Source organism: Procambarus clarkii, chromosome 38 (genome assembly GCF_040958095.1).
Source record: "Procambarus clarkii isolate CNS0578487 chromosome 38, FALCON_Pclarkii_2.0, whole genome shotgun sequence".
Lineage (NCBI taxonomy): Eukaryota > Metazoa > Arthropoda > Malacostraca > Decapoda > Cambaridae > Procambarus > Procambarus clarkii.
This window is the reverse complement of record NC_091187.1, coordinates 3,825,314-3,845,833: the sequence shown is the minus strand read 5'-3', so window position 1 is coordinate 3,845,833 and position 20,520 is coordinate 3,825,314. Positions and strand designations below refer to the sequence as shown.

At 37.9% G+C, this 20,520-nt stretch overlaps 1 protein-coding gene across 1 annotated transcript in view; it reads right to left on the bottom strand.

Moving 5' to 3' along the window:
* Positions 1-9,249: 9,249 nt before the first annotated feature.
* LOC123765991 (tripartite motif-containing protein 59-like) overlaps positions 9,250-20,520 on the bottom strand; it is a 197,756-nt gene continuing 186,485 nt past the window's right edge. The window contains exons 3-4 of the transcript XR_011230800.1: positions 11,174-11,256; positions 9,250-9,357 (exon numbers count right to left, since the gene is read on the bottom strand). The gene's annotated coding sequence lies outside the window, so the exon portion shown is untranslated. The remainder of the gene's footprint in view (positions 9,358-11,173; positions 11,257-20,520) is intronic.

The window sequence follows — 20,520 nt, the reverse complement described above, 5'->3', positions numbered from 1 at the left end:
CCGAAGACACTGGATGCTCCACGGTGCACACTTTGGGTAGCCCTGGTTCCTTCTTCCGTGGCCCACAATGAATCCTCTATGATTCTATTGGCGAATCTACCATGGCCACAGGCCAGCCAAATCACAGTCCCACTGGGTGCTCCGTTGTGGAGGCCTTCAACCACAATCCAGCCTGTAGCTGGCAGGTACCGATCAGCTCCGCTGTGTAGGCCACTCCACGACCGATGCTAGGGTTGCGAGCCCTAGGCGGGAACCTCGTGTGATCCCGCTGATCACTCTCCTTACTAAGCACCACAGTGGCTAGTCTCTTCCACCAGCCAGTCCCGGATAAGGCGATTCCCGACACTGCCACGTCACAAGCAGGCTAATACTCTCAACAGAGGTCGTCCAGGGGTGACTCACAGCTTCTTCAAAGCAGACTGGTGAAGAGACCTTGGCTGCCTTGGGTAGACTGATCCATCGTCCAATACAGCAGTCCCAGGTCAACTCTGCAATCAGACACGTCATTAATACTGGGACGCTCTAGAGAACCTCACTTACAAGCATAGACACAAACGTCCACCTTTCCACTCCATAGATGGCATTGCTGTCTAAGCGCCACCTCACCAGAGGTCAGCAGCGGCTATGTTATGAGCTGATTAAGACGGGAATCCAGCATCTGTGGCCTGTATATCCCGTCCTCACTAGATGGCGTTGTCCATTTGGAGTGGGTTTCGGGAGCGGACTCACAGATGGTGTTGTCGTCACTGCTCCATGCTCCGACGCTGGACTCGGGTCTGTAACACCTCCCCACCAAAAAGAATTTGGTTTGGATTTCTATAAAAGAAAAAACAAACCAAATTAGTACGTGGGTACAACTCCAAATGGACTCACACAATGGACTGGAGTGGCGAGGATGTCTTGTCTGCAAAACTGTCCTAATGGGAAACTCTGGCACAAAGGAAACTTGAAGATGGTAGGCAATGACCTGCCTGATGTGACGTCCCACACCTTCACTGAGATGTTAATCAGGGGCATAACCATCTCACGTGCCTCGAGTAAGGATCGGCACAGACGCGATCTGGGGTGAATCGACACCTCCCTTTGTCGTGGCACCGTTGATGGCTGGTCACAGACGGCATTTCTTGTACCGGTCCGGTAGTCCTTCAGGGAGACGGGAACCTGGAATACAGGGGTCTGATAATTTAGAGTAACAGCGATTGTTGTTAAATCAGTACTCACAGCATAATCGTCCACTAGGCCCACACCTAAACCCAATAGAGCTGCTTGTACTTGGAAGATAGTGTTCGCTCTGCCACCGTCAGGTCGACCAACGTTCCGTATAACGCTGAATCCAGGTTCGGCTATCACGCGGGGAGTGTCAACCTGTCGGAAACAGTTACTCATAATATCATTTCCCATACCTCCTGTATCTACCATCACCTTCCAGGTCCCTTCTTCGACTGCAACACTCACAGTGTAAGTCTCCAATCCCTGGGGTCTCTTCACGATGTTCATAGGAGCCATCATCTGTCGGGTCGTCCACTGGTCCTTACTTAAAACACACACGAGAACAAAACAAAGTACTGCTAAGAAACATTTGGCTAACTTCCCAGCAAACAATTTTAGGTTGCCACAACATATCTGGAAAGTATTTGAAAGGATTGGAAACGTTTGTTTTATCGTATGAGATACGATATTGTGTGTGGACTTATATAGGTTTCCAAAACTTATAACCAAGACATATGTATCTAACACTAATTTGAGATGTTGTGGCAACTTTACACTCCTAACATGAGTCATTCATAATCCATTCATACACCAATATGAATCTCTTGTGAAAGGTTTGAGCCTTATCTGAACCCTTTTCACATCTTTGTGTTTAAAGTTAAATTTCTTGAAATTAAATTATATTATTTTATATTATATTATATTATTTTTATTATATTTTATTTTAAAATGTATTATTATTTTTCTTATATTTTTTTATATTATATTATTGTTTTCAATTTAAATATTAAAACCAATTTAAGGGTAAAAAAATCAAATAATTATATTTCTTTTATTATTTACTAACAAATCAGCAAAAATACAAAAACATATGACCTATATAATTATATATATAATATATATATAAATAATATATATATATATATATATATATATATATATATATAAATAATTTATATATATTATATATATATATATATATATATATATATATATATATATATATATATATATTATTAAATATGACCGAAAAAGTAAGATTAATAATTCTAACACGAATTTTCTCAATCTTTCGTACATTTCGTTTCACTGTTGGAGGTAAATCAAAAATCAATTCTCCAAAATTCATTTTTATTTCTAGTCTGACGCGACACGAGCGCGTTTCGTAAAACTTATTACATTTTCAAAGACTTTAGTTCACAAATACACAACTGAATAGAACTTACGCATCTCAGATTTTATATCTACATTTGAGTGAGGTGGAAGGGGTGATGTGGCATTAACACAAGACAGAACAAGATGTGGTATTAATAGGGTATTAATTTCATCAACACAAGACAGAACAAGAGTATTAATAGGGTATTAATTTCATCAACACAAGACAGAACACGAAACAATGGATATTGAATAGAAGTGTTTGTAGAAAGCCTATTGGTCCATATTTCTTGATGCTTCTATATTGGAGCGGAGTCTTGAGGTGGGTAGAATATAGTTGTGCAATAATTAGCTGTTGATTGCTGGTGTTGACTTCTTGATGTGTAGTGCCTCGCAAACGTCAAGCCGCCTGCTATCGCTGTATCTATCGATGATTTCTGTGTTGTTTACTAGGATTTCTCTGGCGATGGTTTGGTTGTGGAAAGAGATTATATGTTCCTTAATGGAGCCCTGTTGCTTATGCATCGTTAAACGCCTAGAAAGAGATGTTGTTGTCTTGCCTATATACTGGGTTTTTTGGAGCTTACAGTCCCCAAGAGGGCATTTGAAGGCATAGACGACGTTAGTCTCTTTTAAAGCGTTCTGTTTTGTGTCTGGAGAGTTTCTCATGAGTAGGCTGGCCGTTTTTCTAGTTTTATAGTAAATCGTCAGTTGTATCCTCTGATTTTTGTCTGTAGGGATAACGTTTCTATTAACAATATCTTTCAGGACCCTTTCCTCCGTTTTATGAGCTGTGGAAAAGAAGTTCCTGTAAAATAGTCTAATAGGGGGTATAGGTGTTGTGTTAGTTGTCTCTTCAGAGGTTGCATGGCTTTTCACTTTCCTTCTTATGATGTCTTCGACGAAACCATTGGAGAAGCCGTTATTGACTAGGACCTGCCTAACCCTACAGAGTTCTTCGTCGACTTGCTTCCATTCTGAGCTGTGGCTGAGAGCACGGTCGACATATGCGTTAACAACACTCCTCTTGTACCTGTCTGGGCAGTCGCTGTTGGCATTTAGGCACATTCCTATGTTTGTTTCCTTAGTGTAGACTGCAGTGTGGAAACCTCCGCCCTTTTCCATGACTGTTACATCTAGAAAGGGCAGCTTCCCATCCTTTTCCATCTCGTAAGTGAAACGCAGCACGGAACTCTGCTCAAATGCCTCCTTCAGCTCCTGCAGATGTCTGACATCAGGTACCTGTGTAAAAATGTCGTCAACATACCTGCAGTATATGGCCGGTTTCAAGTTCATGTCGACTAAGACTTTTTGCTCGATGGTACCCATGTAGAAGTTTGCAAACAGGACACCTAGGGGAGAACCCATGGCGACCCCATCTACTTGCTTATACATGTGCCCATCCGGGCTCAAGAAGGGTGCCTCTTTAGTACAAGCTTGGAGTAGTTTCCTCAGAATATTTTCTGGTATGTCAAGAGGAGTACAGGCTGGATCACGATACACTCTGTCGGCTATCATTCCGATTGTCTCGTCCACAGGTACGTTGGTAAACAGCGATTCCACGTCCAACGAGGCTCTTATCCCTGTGGCCCGTGCGCCCCGCAGTAAGTCAACAAATTCCTTTGGAGACTTCAGGCTGAAGGCGCAAGGAACATAAGGAGTCAGCAGGCCGTTGAGTCGCTTCGCCAGTCTGTACGTGGGTGTGGGTATCTGGCTAATGATTGGCCGAAGTGGGTTTCCAGGCTTGTGCGTCTTGACATTTCCATACGCATATCCAGGTTTATATTCCCCAATGATCTTTGGCAGGTGGAGTCCGGATTTCTTGGCGTTCACAGTTTCGATCAGTTTGTTGACCTTTGCTTTTAATTCGGCTGTAGTGTCCTTCGTTACCCTTTGGAACTTAGTTTGGTCAGAGAGTATGATGTTCATTTTCGCCAGATATTCGTCTTTTTTAAGAATGACATATATTGGCGACTTGTCACCTCTTCTGACAACTATCTCCTTGTTCTCACGAAGGCTTTTTGCTGCCGCTTTAAGCTCGGGGGACAGTATGGTGCTTCTGTAGTAGCCTCGATTCTTTCCTCCTTCTGCAATAAGTTCTGCTTGTAAGGTATCTTTGGTGGTGACCTTCTTTTGTGTCTCGAGGTCGAATATGTCGTCCAACAGAATTTCCAACTCTACTTTCCGGGCCATCTCACTCGGTCTGGACATAACATGACAGTTTATGCCCAGATTTAGGAGAGTGACTTGCTCCTCAGTGAGGTTAATTCCTGCAAGGTTCAGGAAGCCATCTCTTGGTCGTGGAATTGCCATAGGTCCTCCATATAATTCCACGACCAAGAGATGGCTTCCTGAACCTTTCAGGAATTAACCTCACTGAGGACCAAGTCACTCTCCTAAATCTGGGCATAAACTGTCATGTTATGTCCAGACCGAGTGAGATGGCCCGGAAAGTAGAGTTGGAAATTCTGTTGGACGACATATTCGACCTCGAGACACAAAAGAAGGTCACCACCAAAGATACCTTACAAGCAGAACTTATTGCAGAAGGAGGAAAGAATCGAGGCAACTACAGAAGCACCATACTGTCCCCTGAGCATAAAGCGGCAGCTAAAAGCCTTCGTGAGAACAAGGAGATAGTTGTCAGGAGAGGTGACAAGTCGCCAATATATGTCATTCTTAAAAAAGACGAATATCTGGCGAAAATGAACATCATACTCTCTGACCAAACTAAGTTCCAAAGGGTAACGAAGGACACTACAGCCGAATTAAAAGCAAAGGTCAACAAACTGATCGAAACTGTGAACGCCAAGAAATCCGGACTCCACCTGCCAAAGATCATTGGGGAATATAAACCTGGATATGCGTATGGAAATGTCAAGACGCACAAGCCTGGAAACCCACTTCGGCCAATCATTAGCCAGATACCCACACCCACGTACAGATTGGCGAAGCGACTCAACGGCCTGCTGACTCCTTATATTCCTTGCGCCTTCAGCCTGAAGTCTCCAAAGGAATTTGTTGACTTACTGCGGGGCGCACGGGCCACAGGGATAAGAGCCTCGTTGGACGTGGAATCGCTGTTTACCAACGTACCTGTGGACGAGACAATCGGAATGATAGCCGACAGAGTGTATCGTGATCCAGCCTGTACTCCTCTTGACATACCAGAAAATATTCTGAGGAAACTACTCCAAGCTTGTACTAAAGAGGCACCCTTCTTGAGCCCGGATGGGCACATGTATAAGCAAGTAGATGGGGTCGCCATGGGTTCTCCCCTAGGTGTCCTGTTTGCAAACTTCTACATGGGTACCATCGAGCAAAAAGTCTTAGTCGACATGAACTTGAAACCGGCCATATACTGCAGGTATGTTGACGACATTTTTACACAGGTACCTGATGTCAGACATCTGCAGGAGCTGAAGGAGGCATTTGAGCAGAGTTCCGTGCTGCGTTTCACTTACGAGATGGAAAAGGATGGGAAGCTGCCCTTTCTAGATGTAACAGTCATGGAAAAGGGCGGAGGTTTCCACACTGCAGTCTACACTAAGGAAACAAACATAGGAATGTGCCTAAATGCCAACAGCGACTGCCCAGACAAGTACAAGAGGAGTGTTGTTAACGCATATGTCGACCGTGCTCTCAGCCACAGCTCAGAATGGAAGCAAGTCGACGAAGAACTCTGTAGGGTAAGGCAGGTCCTAGTCAATAACGGCTTCTCCAATGGTTTCGTCGAAGACATCATAAGAAGGAAAGTGAAAAGCCATGCAACCTCTGAAGAGACAACTAACACAACACCTATACCCCCTATTATACTATTTTACAGGAACTTCTTTTCCACAGCTCATAAAACGGAGGAAAGGGTCCTGAAAGATATTGTTAATAGAAACGTTATCCCTACAGACAAAAATCAGAGGATACAACTGACGATTTACTATAAAACCAGAAAAACGGCCAGCCTACTCATGAGAAACTCTCCAGACACAAAACAGAACGCTTTAAAAGAGACTAACGTCGTCTATGCCTTCAAATGCCCTCTTGGGGACTGTAAGCTCCAAAAAACCCAGTATATAGGCAAGACAACAACATCTCTTTCTAGGCGTTTAACGATGCATAAGCAACAGGGCTCCATTAAGGAACATATAATCTCTTCCCACAACCAAACCATCGCCAGAGAAATCCTAGTAAACAACACAGAAATCATCGATAGATACAGCGATAGCAGGCGGCTTGACGTTTGCGAGGCACTACACATCAAGAAGTCAACACCAGCAATCAACAGCCAATTATTGCACAACTATATTCTACCCACCTCAAGACTCCGCTCCAATATAGAAGCATCAAGAAATATGGACCAATAGGCTTTCTACAAACACTTCTATTCAATATCCATTGTTTCGTGTTCTGTCTTGTGTTGATGAAATTAATACCCTATTAATACTCTTGTTCTGTCTTGTGTTGATGAAATTAATACCCTATTAATACCACATCTTGTTCTGTCTTGTGTTAATGCCACATCACCCCTTCCACCTCACTCAAATGTAGATATAAAATCTGAGATGCGTAAGTTCTATTCAGTTGTGTATTTGTGAACTAAAGTCTTTGAAAATGTAATAAGTTTTACGAAACGCGCTCGTGTCGCGTCAGACTAGAAATAAAAATGAATTTTGGAGAATTGATTTTTTATTTACCTCCAACAGTGAAACGAAATGTACGAAAGATTGAGAAAATTTGTGTTAGAATTATTAATCTTACTTTTTCGGTCATATTTAATAATATATGTCTACAGGAAAGACTGCTACCAAAATATACTAATATATATATATATATATATATATATATATATATATATATATATATATATATATATATATATATATATATATATATATATATATATATAAATATATATATATATATATTAGTGTAATATATAAGAATGTAGTGTAATAGTATATATATTATATATATTATATATATATATAATATATATATATATATATATATATATATATATATATATATATATATATATATATATATTTATAAATAATATATTTATATATAAATAATATATTTATATATAAATAATATATTTATATATAAATAATATATTTATATATAAAATATTTATATATAAATAATATATTTATATATAAATAATATATTTATATATAAGTAATATATTTATATATAAGTAATATATTTATATATAAATAATATATTTATATATAAATAATATATTTATATATAAATAATATATATATAAATAATATATATATAAATAATATATATATAAATAATATATATATATATAAATAATATATATATAAATAATATATATATATATATAAATAATATATATATATAAATAATATATATGTGATAACCATCTTTGTAACCTATATGTAACTCCCTCTTTGTAACAAAGTTCAAATAAATCAAATATATATGTGTACATACAAAAGAATGGGGGTGGTAGAAGATAATATTAGTGTTTAGTGAGTGACCACAAGGTCTCCTCTGAATACTTTTTATTTTCTTCTCCGAGGCTATGGGTCCCCACATTGGCACCAGAGGTCTTCCTCACAAACTTTTTATATAATATATATATATATATATAAATAATATATATATAAAGGTAAAACTAGCTAGTTATACATAGATATATGATAACTAACCAACCCTACCAAACCTAACCTATATATATATATATATATATATATATATATATATATATATATATATATATATATGTCGTACCTAGTAGCCAGAACGCACTTCTCAGCCTACTATGCAAGGCCCGATTTGCCTAATAAACCATGTTTTCATGAATTAATGTATTTTCTCTATTTTTTTCCTATGAAAAGAGAAAGCTACCCATTTCATTATGTATGAGGTCAATTATTTTTTATTGGAGTTAAAATTAACGTAGATATATGACCAAACCTAACCAACCCTACCTAACCTAACCTAACCTATCTTTATAGGTTAGGTTAGGTAGCCGAAAAAGGTATGTTAGGTTAGGTTAGGTAGGTTAGGTAGTCGAAAAATAAATAATTCATGAAAACTTGGCTTATTAGGCAAATCGGGCATTGCACAGTAGGCTGAGAAGTGCGTTCTGGCTACTAGGTACGACATATATATATATATATATATATATATATATATATATATATATATATATATATATATATATATATATATATATATATATATATATTATAATATATATACACACATATATATATATATAGGTTATATATAGGAATCTACATGTGTCTATATATAGACACATATAGATTCTTCTATATAGACATTAGAGAAGATTCAGCGGTACGCCATGCACCAGGCTCGCCACCATTTTCAGTATTCTTCATATCCAAGTCTGCTGTGTGATGCACATGTCTTCTTGCTTCAGCACCCTGTAATGAAATATTGTTTGTTACTAATTGTTTTCAATAATACATTATTATATTATAATAATATTTAATTTATTAATTAAAAACCGTTTCCATATTATAGAAAAAAAAAACTAAAACAAGAATCTATATAAAACTATAGAATAGAATAGAATAATAGAATAGAATCTATATAGAATCTATATATCATATATATATTTATATAAATAAATATATATATATAATTATATATATATATATTTATATATATATATTATTATATCCTGCATTATTCCAGCCCATTATTAGAGATAGTAGCCACCTCTTATTTTGGTTTTCTTTCATTATTAGTGCTCAGAAAATTAAATATATCTACATATTTAGTCAAAATCAGTTACATTATTTTATCTTATTCATAGCATAAATGTTCTCAAAGATTACTAAAGAGAAATTGAATTAGACTACAGCAAATTGGCAAACTTTACCTTGTATCTGTTTCCACCGAGTTTGTTTGGGGCGTTCTTCAACATATCAGCAATACTTGTCTCAACATCTCTTTCAGTTGCATTAGTGTGGGTGTTGATACAGGCTTCTGGAAATTTATAAGAATTAATTAATATATATAATTATAATTCACTTTGCCATTCCCCATTCCACAGTCCTCTCGTCCTTCCCACTTCCCCGTCCCCACATCATCCCCACTATTCCCACTTCCCTGTCCCATCGTCCTCCTTACCATTTTCCCCTCCCCTGTCCCTTCTTTCTCCCCCACCATCTCCCATTCACCTGTCCCTTTGTCCTCCCCAGCATTCCCCTGTCCCCACCATCCCCAACTCCCCAGTCCCCTCGTCCTCCCCACCATTACCCTCTCCTCTGTCCCCTCGTCTTCCCCACCATCCCCCCCTCTCGTCCTCCCCACCATTCCAAACTACCTCATCCGATGCATTCTATAATGGTCTGATGCTTCCATCAGAAAATTGGGAACATCAAATGATCTGATATTCCCATCACTGAAAAATAAGAACAGCTAAAAAAATGAAATGAAAAAAATAAAAAAATAAACTATACTCATGAAATGAACAGTATGGTAAACAACACAGCTCAATTTCAATGCAATGTCACACAAAATTATTAAATCGAAATGAAAATAAATTGAAATGTATGAAAATTCAAATTATCAATGCAATCGGAAATATTGAAATAATATCGCAACATAATATAGTGTGGGTTGCTCTTACGTGCAACAGACGGTGCTGTTTTTCAAAAAAGGCATGGTTTTACCTGTCACAAGTGTGGCATCTGTACTTATACTCACGAAATGAACGGTATGGTAAACAACATAGCTCAATTGCAATGCAATGTCACAATAACATTTAATAACAATAATAACAATAACATTTAAATATACTTTAAGATATAATCTAGAAGAAAATAAGAACATTGAAACGGTTCATGAACTCGATTTCAATAAAGGACACTATGGGGAACTTTGAAAAACAGTTAATGAGTATAATTAGACAGACTTGCTGTTAGGCAGAGGAGTAAATAATGAGATATATGGCAAATTTTGCAAATTATACGGCACACAAACATTCATACCCAAACAAAGCAAAATGCTAGGTAAGAACAAAGCAGTTGGCCCGTAGGGGAAAGGAGATACCCACAAGACTGGAATACAAGTCATTAACAAGCACACAAGTACTACACCACACAACAACCGCACTACTACCAGAACTGGACGAATCACTACCAAAACAACACATTGCACATCACTACCAAAACAACACAACACAACACAAGCATTGGCAAAGAATTATAGACCAGTTGCACTAACATCCCACATAATAAAATTATTTGAGAGTGATCAGGAGTCAGGTTACTAGTTTTATAGAGACCAATGACCTCCACAATCCAGGCCAACATGGATTTAGAGCAGGAAGATATTGAAATACCTCTTACAGCTATCTCTCATGTCCTCTACTTGTACAGTACAGCTACTTGACCATTACGACAAAATCACTGAGATATGAGATAATGATGACACTAACCTCATCTACTCAGACTCCAACCCACTCATATTAAATAATGATGTAAACAATAAATTAAAAAAAAATCCACTTATTAATGTCAACCAACAAACTCACACTAAACATAGAAAGGACCTACAACATCTTACTTGGGAGCAAATCAACAAATGCAATTCATCTACAGTTACACAATGTTAACATCAGAAATAAAAAAGATGGTAAGTTCCTTGGTCTATACTTAGATCTGCCCGAAACGCTATTCGTACTAGTTGCTTTACAAGAATGTATAACTTCAAGTCATTGTACTCTCCCCCAATGTACCTTCTTGTATATAAAGAAAAAATAAATAAATAAACAAACACATAATAAATCAATACTTACTAAATTTTGTCTATTATGTAGCAAAGAAGCAGGTCTACGGAAGGCTTTTCTGTTGAGTTCGAAGCCCAGATTACTCGTGGTCTCTGAAATAAGTTAAGATTATAAGTATAAAATTTATAAAACCAAATAATAAATCCGGTATTGCTCAATTTCAGATGCAGACGTACTGAATGATATATCAGACTGTCAGCATGGTATTGGATCTGGAAGGTCCAGTGTAACGAATTTACTCAGTTTCTATGATCGAGCCACAGAGATCTATAAAGAATTCTGATCAAGAAAGAGATCTAGGGGTGGTTTTAGATAGAAAACTATAACCTGAGGATCATATTAAGAACATTCTGCGAGGGGCCTATGCTACACTTTTTAACTTTAGAATTGCTTTTAAATACATAGGTCAAAAAGTTTTAAAAGTTTTTTAAACCTCTCGTGTATCATGAGTGTGGAAAAGCTTCAGATGGTGCATTCAGATGATGAATATTACCTAGTTCCTTCATCTGGGAAGAATGAACACATATTGGTGCATTCGGATGATAAAAACTAACTACTGTAGTTCAATTGATCAACAGAATGTATATCATATGCAGACTGTATGTGGATCTGCGGGCCACTCCAAACAACAGCCTGGTGGACCAAGCTCCACCAGGCCTAAAGCACAAAGTGATATAGATGTGATCAGGATGAGGATGAGGATTCAAACCTGTGTCCGGGAGCATCCCAGACACTGCCTTAATCGACTGAGCTACGACAGGGTAAAAGGGTTGAAACCAAACTTCTACTGAACTTCCTGGATCCTTTTACCCTGTTGTAGCTCAGTCGATTTAGGCAGTGTCTGGGATGCTCCCGGACGCAGGTTCAAATCCTCGTCACGGCCCTTGTGGATTTGTTCATTTGATGCATCACGTTATTGTGATCTCTGTGTGTGATGATGTAAGGGCGAAGAGAAAGAACGACCTGTTGACATAGCTCGGGTGCAGGGGGAGGGTTGTGTACAAGCCTGGTTTGTGCCTCGGAGAGGCTATGGGATCCAGAAAGATCGTCCTTCCTTTCCTCCCTAGAATCTGGATGTAGCAGGTGCTCAATTGTCAAAAGTGAAAAAATTTGGTTTGTCTTCCGAATGCACCATATCGGTAAATTTTACAAGATCTATTATTCTAATAAGGGTTTGATAAAATACAGTAGACTGCCTACTGGTTTTTGGTTGCCAGTTTCCTCAAGTTAATTTCCGTGATTTACACACAAATTTATATACATACAAATACATATAAACACACACATATATATATATATATATATATATATATATATATATATATATATATGTCGTACCTAGTAGCCAGAACTCACTTCTATGCCTACTATGCAAGGCCAGATTTGCCTAATAAGCCAAGTTTTCATGAATTAATTGTTTTTCGTCTACCTAACCTACCTAACCTAACCTAACCTAACTTTTTCGGCTACCTAACCAAACCTAACCTATAAAGATAGGTTAGGTTAGGTTAGGTAGGGTTGGTTAGGTTCGGTCATATATCTACGTTAATTTTAACTCCAATAAAAAAAAATTGACCTCATTCGTAATGTAATGGGTAGCTTTATCATTTCATAAGAAAAAAGTTAGAGAAAATATATTAATTCAGGAAAACTTGGCTTATTAGGCAAATCAGGCCTTGCATAGTAGGCCGAGAAGTGCGTTCTGGCTATTAGGTACGACATATATATATATATATATATATATATATATATGTCGTACCTAGTAGCCAGAACTCACTTCTCAGCCTACTATTCAAGGCCCGATTTGCCTAATAAGCCAAGTTTTCCTGAATTAATATATTTACTATAATTTTTTTCTTATGAAATGATAAAGCTACCCATTTCATTATGTATGAGGTCAATTTTTTTTATTGGAGTTAAAATTAACGCAGATATATGACCGAACCTAACCAACCCTACCTAACCTAACCTAACCAATATTTATAGGTAAGGTTAGGTTAGGTAGCCAAAAAAAGCTACGTTAGGTTAGGTTAGGTAGGTTAGGTAGACGAAAAAACATTAATTCATGAAAACTTGGCTTATTAGGCAAATCGGGCCTTGAATAGTAGGCTGAGAAGTGCGTTCTGGCTATTAGGTACGACATATATATATATATATATATATATATATATATATATATATATATATATATATATATATATATATATATATATATATATATACAGTGGTACCTCGCATAACGAATTTAATCCGTTCCATGTTCGTCATGTGAAACGGACGTCATACAAAACGAGTGTCCCCCCATGTAACCAGTGTGATGCACTGTGTTTATTGTGAAATTTCCCCAGAGTGCATGACATCAAATGTTCCCCAAAATAAAAATTTTCTTTGTAAAATGATAAATTACCGTCCCTGAACTATGTAAAAATAATTACCAAATTCCACTTACTTTGGCTGTGAGGGCGTGGACAAGGTGCGCTGTGACGTCATCAGGGCCTGGTCGCCCGTGTGTGAAGCTCCCAGACACGGTCGCGCAGGCCATTCAAGCACCGCGTGTTGCCACAAATATATTTTCAAATATTTTTTCTATGCATTTCCAATGTGGTTTTATTTGTTTCATTTATCGTATATGATGCATATATGTGACCTTTACAATATGTATACAGTAGAATGTTCATAATTTTCCATGAAACTGTGATACATGTGTCAGTAATGTGTCCACAATAAATGTTTATTGTCACAATATTACGTGGTAAAAATTCACTAATATTACAATATGTACAGTTTCACATACTATTTACACAGTAACACACTGTATTACACACTCAGTACTTTGGAGGTGCATAATAGTCAACGAAGTAGTCCATGGTACACAGCGCGACTTTGCTCTCCTTGCACCAGCTACAGATAGATTTTCGTTTCCTGTTTCATCGTTATGTGTGCTTGCAAATAACGCACTTGCGTGCACCCTTGGCTTTAGTACTTGTAGGTGGTATGTAGCCAAGCTTGTAAAGCATAAAGTAGTATTGAAACGATTATAGGAAAAGCTCAATTTGTAAGGTAGTCTTGAAAAGATCGCTTTGTAAGGTCCCACACAGGAAGAGATTCAGTTAGCCTCAAAGAGTGTCCATCAGTCAGGAAGAGATTCAGCTAGCCTCAAAGAGTGTCCATCAGTCAGGAAAAGATTCAGGTATTCTTGAAAATATCAATGAACACCACCACCATGGAAGCCGCTAACACTGTTAATCTATGCTACTTGTATCAGATGCATCATCACTGAACGCAGAAAACGATTCATCTATGTATCATCTATATACATTAGAGATGGCAAGGGTGGGGCTCAGAGCTACACCTGGATACGCTTGCTGTATCATCCTCATAGGTGCTGTATCACTGGCATCCGACCGTTGTGTTAAGCCCTTATTGCGCCTAGCTTCACCAATGTTATGACCCTTATGTTCTTCAAACAAAAGGGTCTGAATTGCACCGACTGAGCACAGTCTTTCAACACCGTGTGGGACAGGTGTTTGAGAGCCAGAGGCACGTGTGCCACAAATGGTTGCTCACGCAGTACTAACCCAGCCAGCAGCCCTTGTCTTTCATATTCGTTATGGCAAAAGGTTCGTTCAGTTTTTGTTGGGTAGGCTGCTCCATTATGACAATCTTTCTTTGTTTCAAATGTGTTCCATTTGTTTTGTATTTGTCACTTACGTCTCAATAATGGAGCAGCCTACCCGACAAACACTGAACGAACCTTTATGACATTTGTCCATTTTTCAAATTGTTTCAACAGTTCTTTTATTTTTCTTTTTTTTTTTTTTTTTTTTAAGAAACATGGAGCAGCCGACCTGTAGACCACCGAACGAACCTTTTTGACATTTGTACTGGTTTTCAAAATTCTTCATTTTTTTTATTATTTACGTTTTTTGTATGTAAGAAACATGGAGCAGCCTACCTGCCGACCACCGAACGAACCTTTTGCTATAAGGCAAATGAAAAATAAATATTGAACACATTTGAAGAAAGGAAAATGTCATAATGGTTTATTCAGTGTATGTAAGGTAGGCTTCTCCATTATTGAGACGCAAATGACAAATAAAAAACAAATGGAACACATTTGAAACAAAGAAAGATTGTTATAATGGAGCAGCCTACCTGCCGAACACCGAACGAACCTTTTTGACATTTGTTGTATATCAGACATTTCATTTCATTTTTTCCTACAAAAACGTCAATGCTTTGCAACATCTCAGTAGTCACCCTTTTATATCCCAGCATCATTAGCATCTTTAAACAAGAACAACATAATTTATGTGCATCGTCGGAGGCGTCTAAGAATGTGCAAGAAGCAGCGCGACCCCACCATGTGGTGTTGACGTTACTCAAACCAGCGTTCGTCATAAGGGACGATTTGACGCCGATCGGGCCGTTCGTTACCCAAAATATTCGTCTTTTGGGGCAATCGTTATGCGAGGTACCACTGTATATATATATATATATATATATATATATATATATATATATATATATATATATATATATAAATAAAAAAACAAGTAAATGTAAATAATTTTACCTTGCACCTAGATCCACCAAGCCTGTACGGCGCGCGTTTCAGTACTTCGGAAATCTAGAACTAGCTAGAATCTCTAATCTGCAATGAAACAATACATATTATTGCACTTACCAAAACATGGATGAATGTAGAAAATACAGAACTATTAGCTGAATATCAAATAAATGGATTTAATCTATTTCACACAGATAGATATATTAGATATTATATTATATTCCTTTCCTCCCTAGAATCTGGATGTAGCAGGTGCTCAATTGTCAAAAGTGAAAAATTTGGTTTATTTAACATACACGCCATAGACCGGCTTGGGAAAAAAAAGTTCGTAAAACCCAGGGGCCATAGACCGGCTATGAAAGAAAATTTGAGAAAACCCTGGGGCCATAAAACGGCTATTTAATCCCCTTAAACGGATAATCATCTGTATCAAACCTTATTACAGGTAAAACCAGTAGGCAGTCTACAGTATTTTATCAAACCCTTATTAGAATAATAGATCTCGTAATAATTTTGCAAAAATAGTGGCATTTACTATTTTTAAAAGATTATTAAAAAATTTACCGATATGGTGCATTCGGAAGACAAACCCAATTTTTCACTTTTGACAATTGAGCACCTGCTACATCCAGATTCTAGGGAGGAAAGGAAGGACGATCTTACTGGATCCCATAGCCTCTACAAGGCATAAACCAGGCTTTTACACAACCCCCCCCCTGCACCCGTGCTCAATTGTCAAAAGTGAAAAATTTGGTTTATTTAACATACACACCATAGACCGGCTTGGGAAAAAAAAGTTCGTAAAACCCAGGGGCCATAGACCGGCTTGGGAAAAAAAAGTTCGTAAAACCCAGGGGCCATAGACCGTCTATGAAAGAAAATTTGAGAAAACCCTGGGGCCATAGAACGGCTATTTAATCCCCTTGAACGGATAATCATCTGTATCAAACCTTATTACAGGTAAAACCAGTAGGCAGTCTACTGTATTTTATCAAACCCTTATTAGAATAATAGATCTCGTAATAATTTTGCAAAAATAGTGGCATTTACTATTTTTAAAAGATTATTAAAAAATTTACCGATATGGTGCATGCGGAAGACAAACCCAATTTTTCACTTTTGACAATTGAGCACCTGCTACATCCAGATTCTAGGGAGGAAAGGAAGGACGATCTTACTGGATCCCATAGCCTCTCCGAGGCACAAACCAGGCTTTTACACAATTGCCCCCCCCCCCTGCACCCGAGGTCAATTGTCAAAAGTGAAAAATTGGGTTTGTCTTCCGAATGCACCATATCGGTAAATTTTTTAATAATCTTTTAAAAATAGTAAATGCCACTATTTTTGCAAAATTATTACGAGATCTATTATTCTATAGAATAATGCATATAAATGCATATATGCATATAAATACAAAACAAGTAAATGTAAATAATTTTACCTTGCACCTAGATCCACCAAGCCTGTATGGCGCGCGTTTCAGTACTTCGGAAATCTAGAACTATCTAGAATCTCTAATCTGCAATGAAACAATACATATTATTGCACTTACCAAAACATGGATGAATGTAGAAAATACAGAACTATTAGCTGAATATCAAATAAATGGATTTAATCTATTTCACACAGATAGATATATTAGATATTATATTATATTCCTTTCCTCCCTAGAATCTGGATGTAGCAGGTGCTCAATTATCAAAAGTGAAAAATTTGGTTTATTTAACATACACACCATAGACCGGCTTGGGGAAAAAAAGTTCGTGAAACCCAGGGGCCATAGACCGGCTATGAAAGAAAATTTGAGAAAACCCTGGGGCCATAGAATGGCTATTTAATCCCCTTGAACGGACCTGTGCATGGACCACTGAGGCATCGAAAAAAAACACGGGCCATAGACTGGCTTGGGAAAAAAAAGTTCGTAAAACCCAGGGGCCATAGACCGGCTATTTAATCCCCTTGAACGGACATGTGCATGGACCACTGAGGCATCGAAAAAAAACACGGGCCATAGACCGGCTTGGGAAAAAAAAGTTCGTAAAACCCAGGGTCCATAGACCGGCTTGGGAAAAAAAAGTTCGTAAAACCCAGGGGCCATAGACCGGCTATGAAAGAAAATTTGAGAAAACCCTGGGGCCATAGAACGGCTATTTAATCCCCTTGAACGGACCTGTGCATGGACCACTGAGGCATCGAAAAAAAACACGGGCCATAGACCGGCTAGGGAAAAAAAAGTTCGTAAAACCCAGGGGCCATAGACCGGCTATTTAATCCCCTTGAACGGACATGTGCATGGACCAGAGGCATCGAAAAAAAACACGGGCCATAGACCGGCTTGGGAAAAAAAGTTTGTAAAACCCAGGGGCCATAGACCGGCTATTTAATCCCCTTGAACGGACATGTGCATGGACCACTGAGGCATCGAAAAAAAACACGGGCCATAGACCGGCTTGGGGAAAAAAAGTTCGTAAAACCCAGGGGCCATAGACCGGCTTGGGAAAAAAAAGTTCGTAAAACCCAGGGGCCATAGACCGGCTTGGGAAAAAAAAGTTCGTAAAACCCAGGGGCCATAGACCGGCTATGAAAGAAAATTTGAGAAAACCCTGGGGCCATAGAACGGCTATTTAACACTTTCGCGCTATCTGGACGCGCCGGCGCGTCCCGTTTCGTCTAACGCTAACGCATAGTGGACATAAAGTTGAGTCCTCTTTTAAAATATTTGTATAAAATTCAATTTTTATCCGATTTACTTTGGGTTTGTTTCAAACTGCGCGCTATGAGGCTCTCTTTCTCACCACTAGGCTGCATGGTACAATAAGTTCATGAAAGGTGTGGATAACTTCGATCAAATGGTATTTTGTCCCAAACGGGTTGCAGGTGGGTGACTTTAGCCGTTTATACTGGTAATGCTTCCCCCATATCATGTATTATATGCATATGTCTGTTTAGGGAATTTTATTCCGATCAATATACAACCAAAAATAACTGTGTGCAACAAGTATAAACTTGACAAACATAACAAAAGTAAAAACATTTCGTGTGTGTTTGACGCTCACTGATATGTTCCAGCGTTGTTTTATATTTGGCGCTATTCTAACTTACGCTTTGTTGATATTTTTTACCTATGGGCACATAGAACATTCTATTGCGAACACATTGACACAAAAATGAATGACGTACATAGAAAATTAATGTCATGAGAGTGAAATAAGTATAAACTTTCAAAGCGCCGTGCGTCGTCCCGTCACCGATACCGGGTAACAATTTCACCACTTCCCACACTCTTGCGGGCGGGCCGCATCATTATTCTACGCTTATATTCATATCACCGTGTTGGGAATTTCATTGCGAGTCCATTGATACCAAAATTAACGCTGTAGAATAAGTGTGGAGGTGATTACAATCCCAAGAGTAAAAACATTTTGTTGCTGATGGGCGCTCACGGCGAGTCATCTTCGTAGTTATTTATTTGGTGCTGGTATCCCTATACGTTTCGTGACTTTTTTTACTGATGTTCTTCTAGAGAATTTTATTGCGAACACGTTGGTACCAAAATGAAATACGTAGCATGAGAACTAAGGTCAGAAGAGTAAAAAGAGTATACACATTTTTGTTTTTACGCTTAAGCGATAAAAACGCCGCGCGCACATAAGGTTGGCTGAGTGACCTTCGCCGAGAGCGCGAAAGTGTTAATCCCCTTGAACGGACCTGTGCATGGACCACTGAGGCATCGGTTAATAATGTATTGACAGATGCAATATGTATTAAAATTCTAAAAATAAGTCATTCATTATATACAATGTGTGATAAAGCTGGTGCATATAACATCCTTGTCAGGCACATGCAAAAGTGAACACTTCCAGAATTGGAGACATGCAGAAATGTAACATGTGGAAATAGAGGCATGCCAAAACAAAGACATGCATAAATTCAAATTCTTATCTAAATAATTTCTAGTGATTATTATATAAATTATTCCATCAGTACTAGATCAAATATTCAATACCATCCTCCCTTTGGAAAGAGTAATCATGTCCTGTTGGACATTAATTATATGTTGAGATATAATCTAAAAGAAAATAGGGACATTGAAATTGTTGTTAAACTCTATTTCAATAAAGGACACTATAGGGAACCTCGAACCCTGTATTACAAGAGTAAGTGAAAATATTGGAAAAAATAATTAAAGCTAAATGTGAAGAACACATGGAGATATGGTGCCCATATCTAAAGAATCACATCAACTGGAAAAGGTATAGACATGCCAATAAGTGGCTCCCAGGTTAGAGGCATAAAATGCCAAAACTAGATGGTAGAATTAAAAGAAGATATTGTAAAAGGTAACGAAACAAAGATGCCACAGAAATATTAGAAAATTAACTTTCGCAAGCAGCGTGGTAGACACGGTTGGAACAAGTTAGGTGAGAGGGTGGTGGAGGCCAAAACCATAATCATAATCATCTGTATCAAACCTTATTACAGGTAAAACCAGTAGGCAGTCTACTGTATTTTATCAAACCCTTATTAGAATAATAGATCTCGTAATAATTTTGCAAAAATAGTGGCATTTACTATTTTTAAAAGATTATTAAAAAATTTACCGATATGGTGCATTCGGAAGACAAACCCAATTTTTCACTTTTGACAATTGAGCACCTGCTACATCCAGATTCTAGGGAGGAAAGGAAGGACGATCTTACTGGATCCCATAGCCTCTCCGAGGCACAAACCAGGCTTTTACACAACCCCCCCCCCCCCCTGCACCCGAGCTCAATTGTCAAAAGTG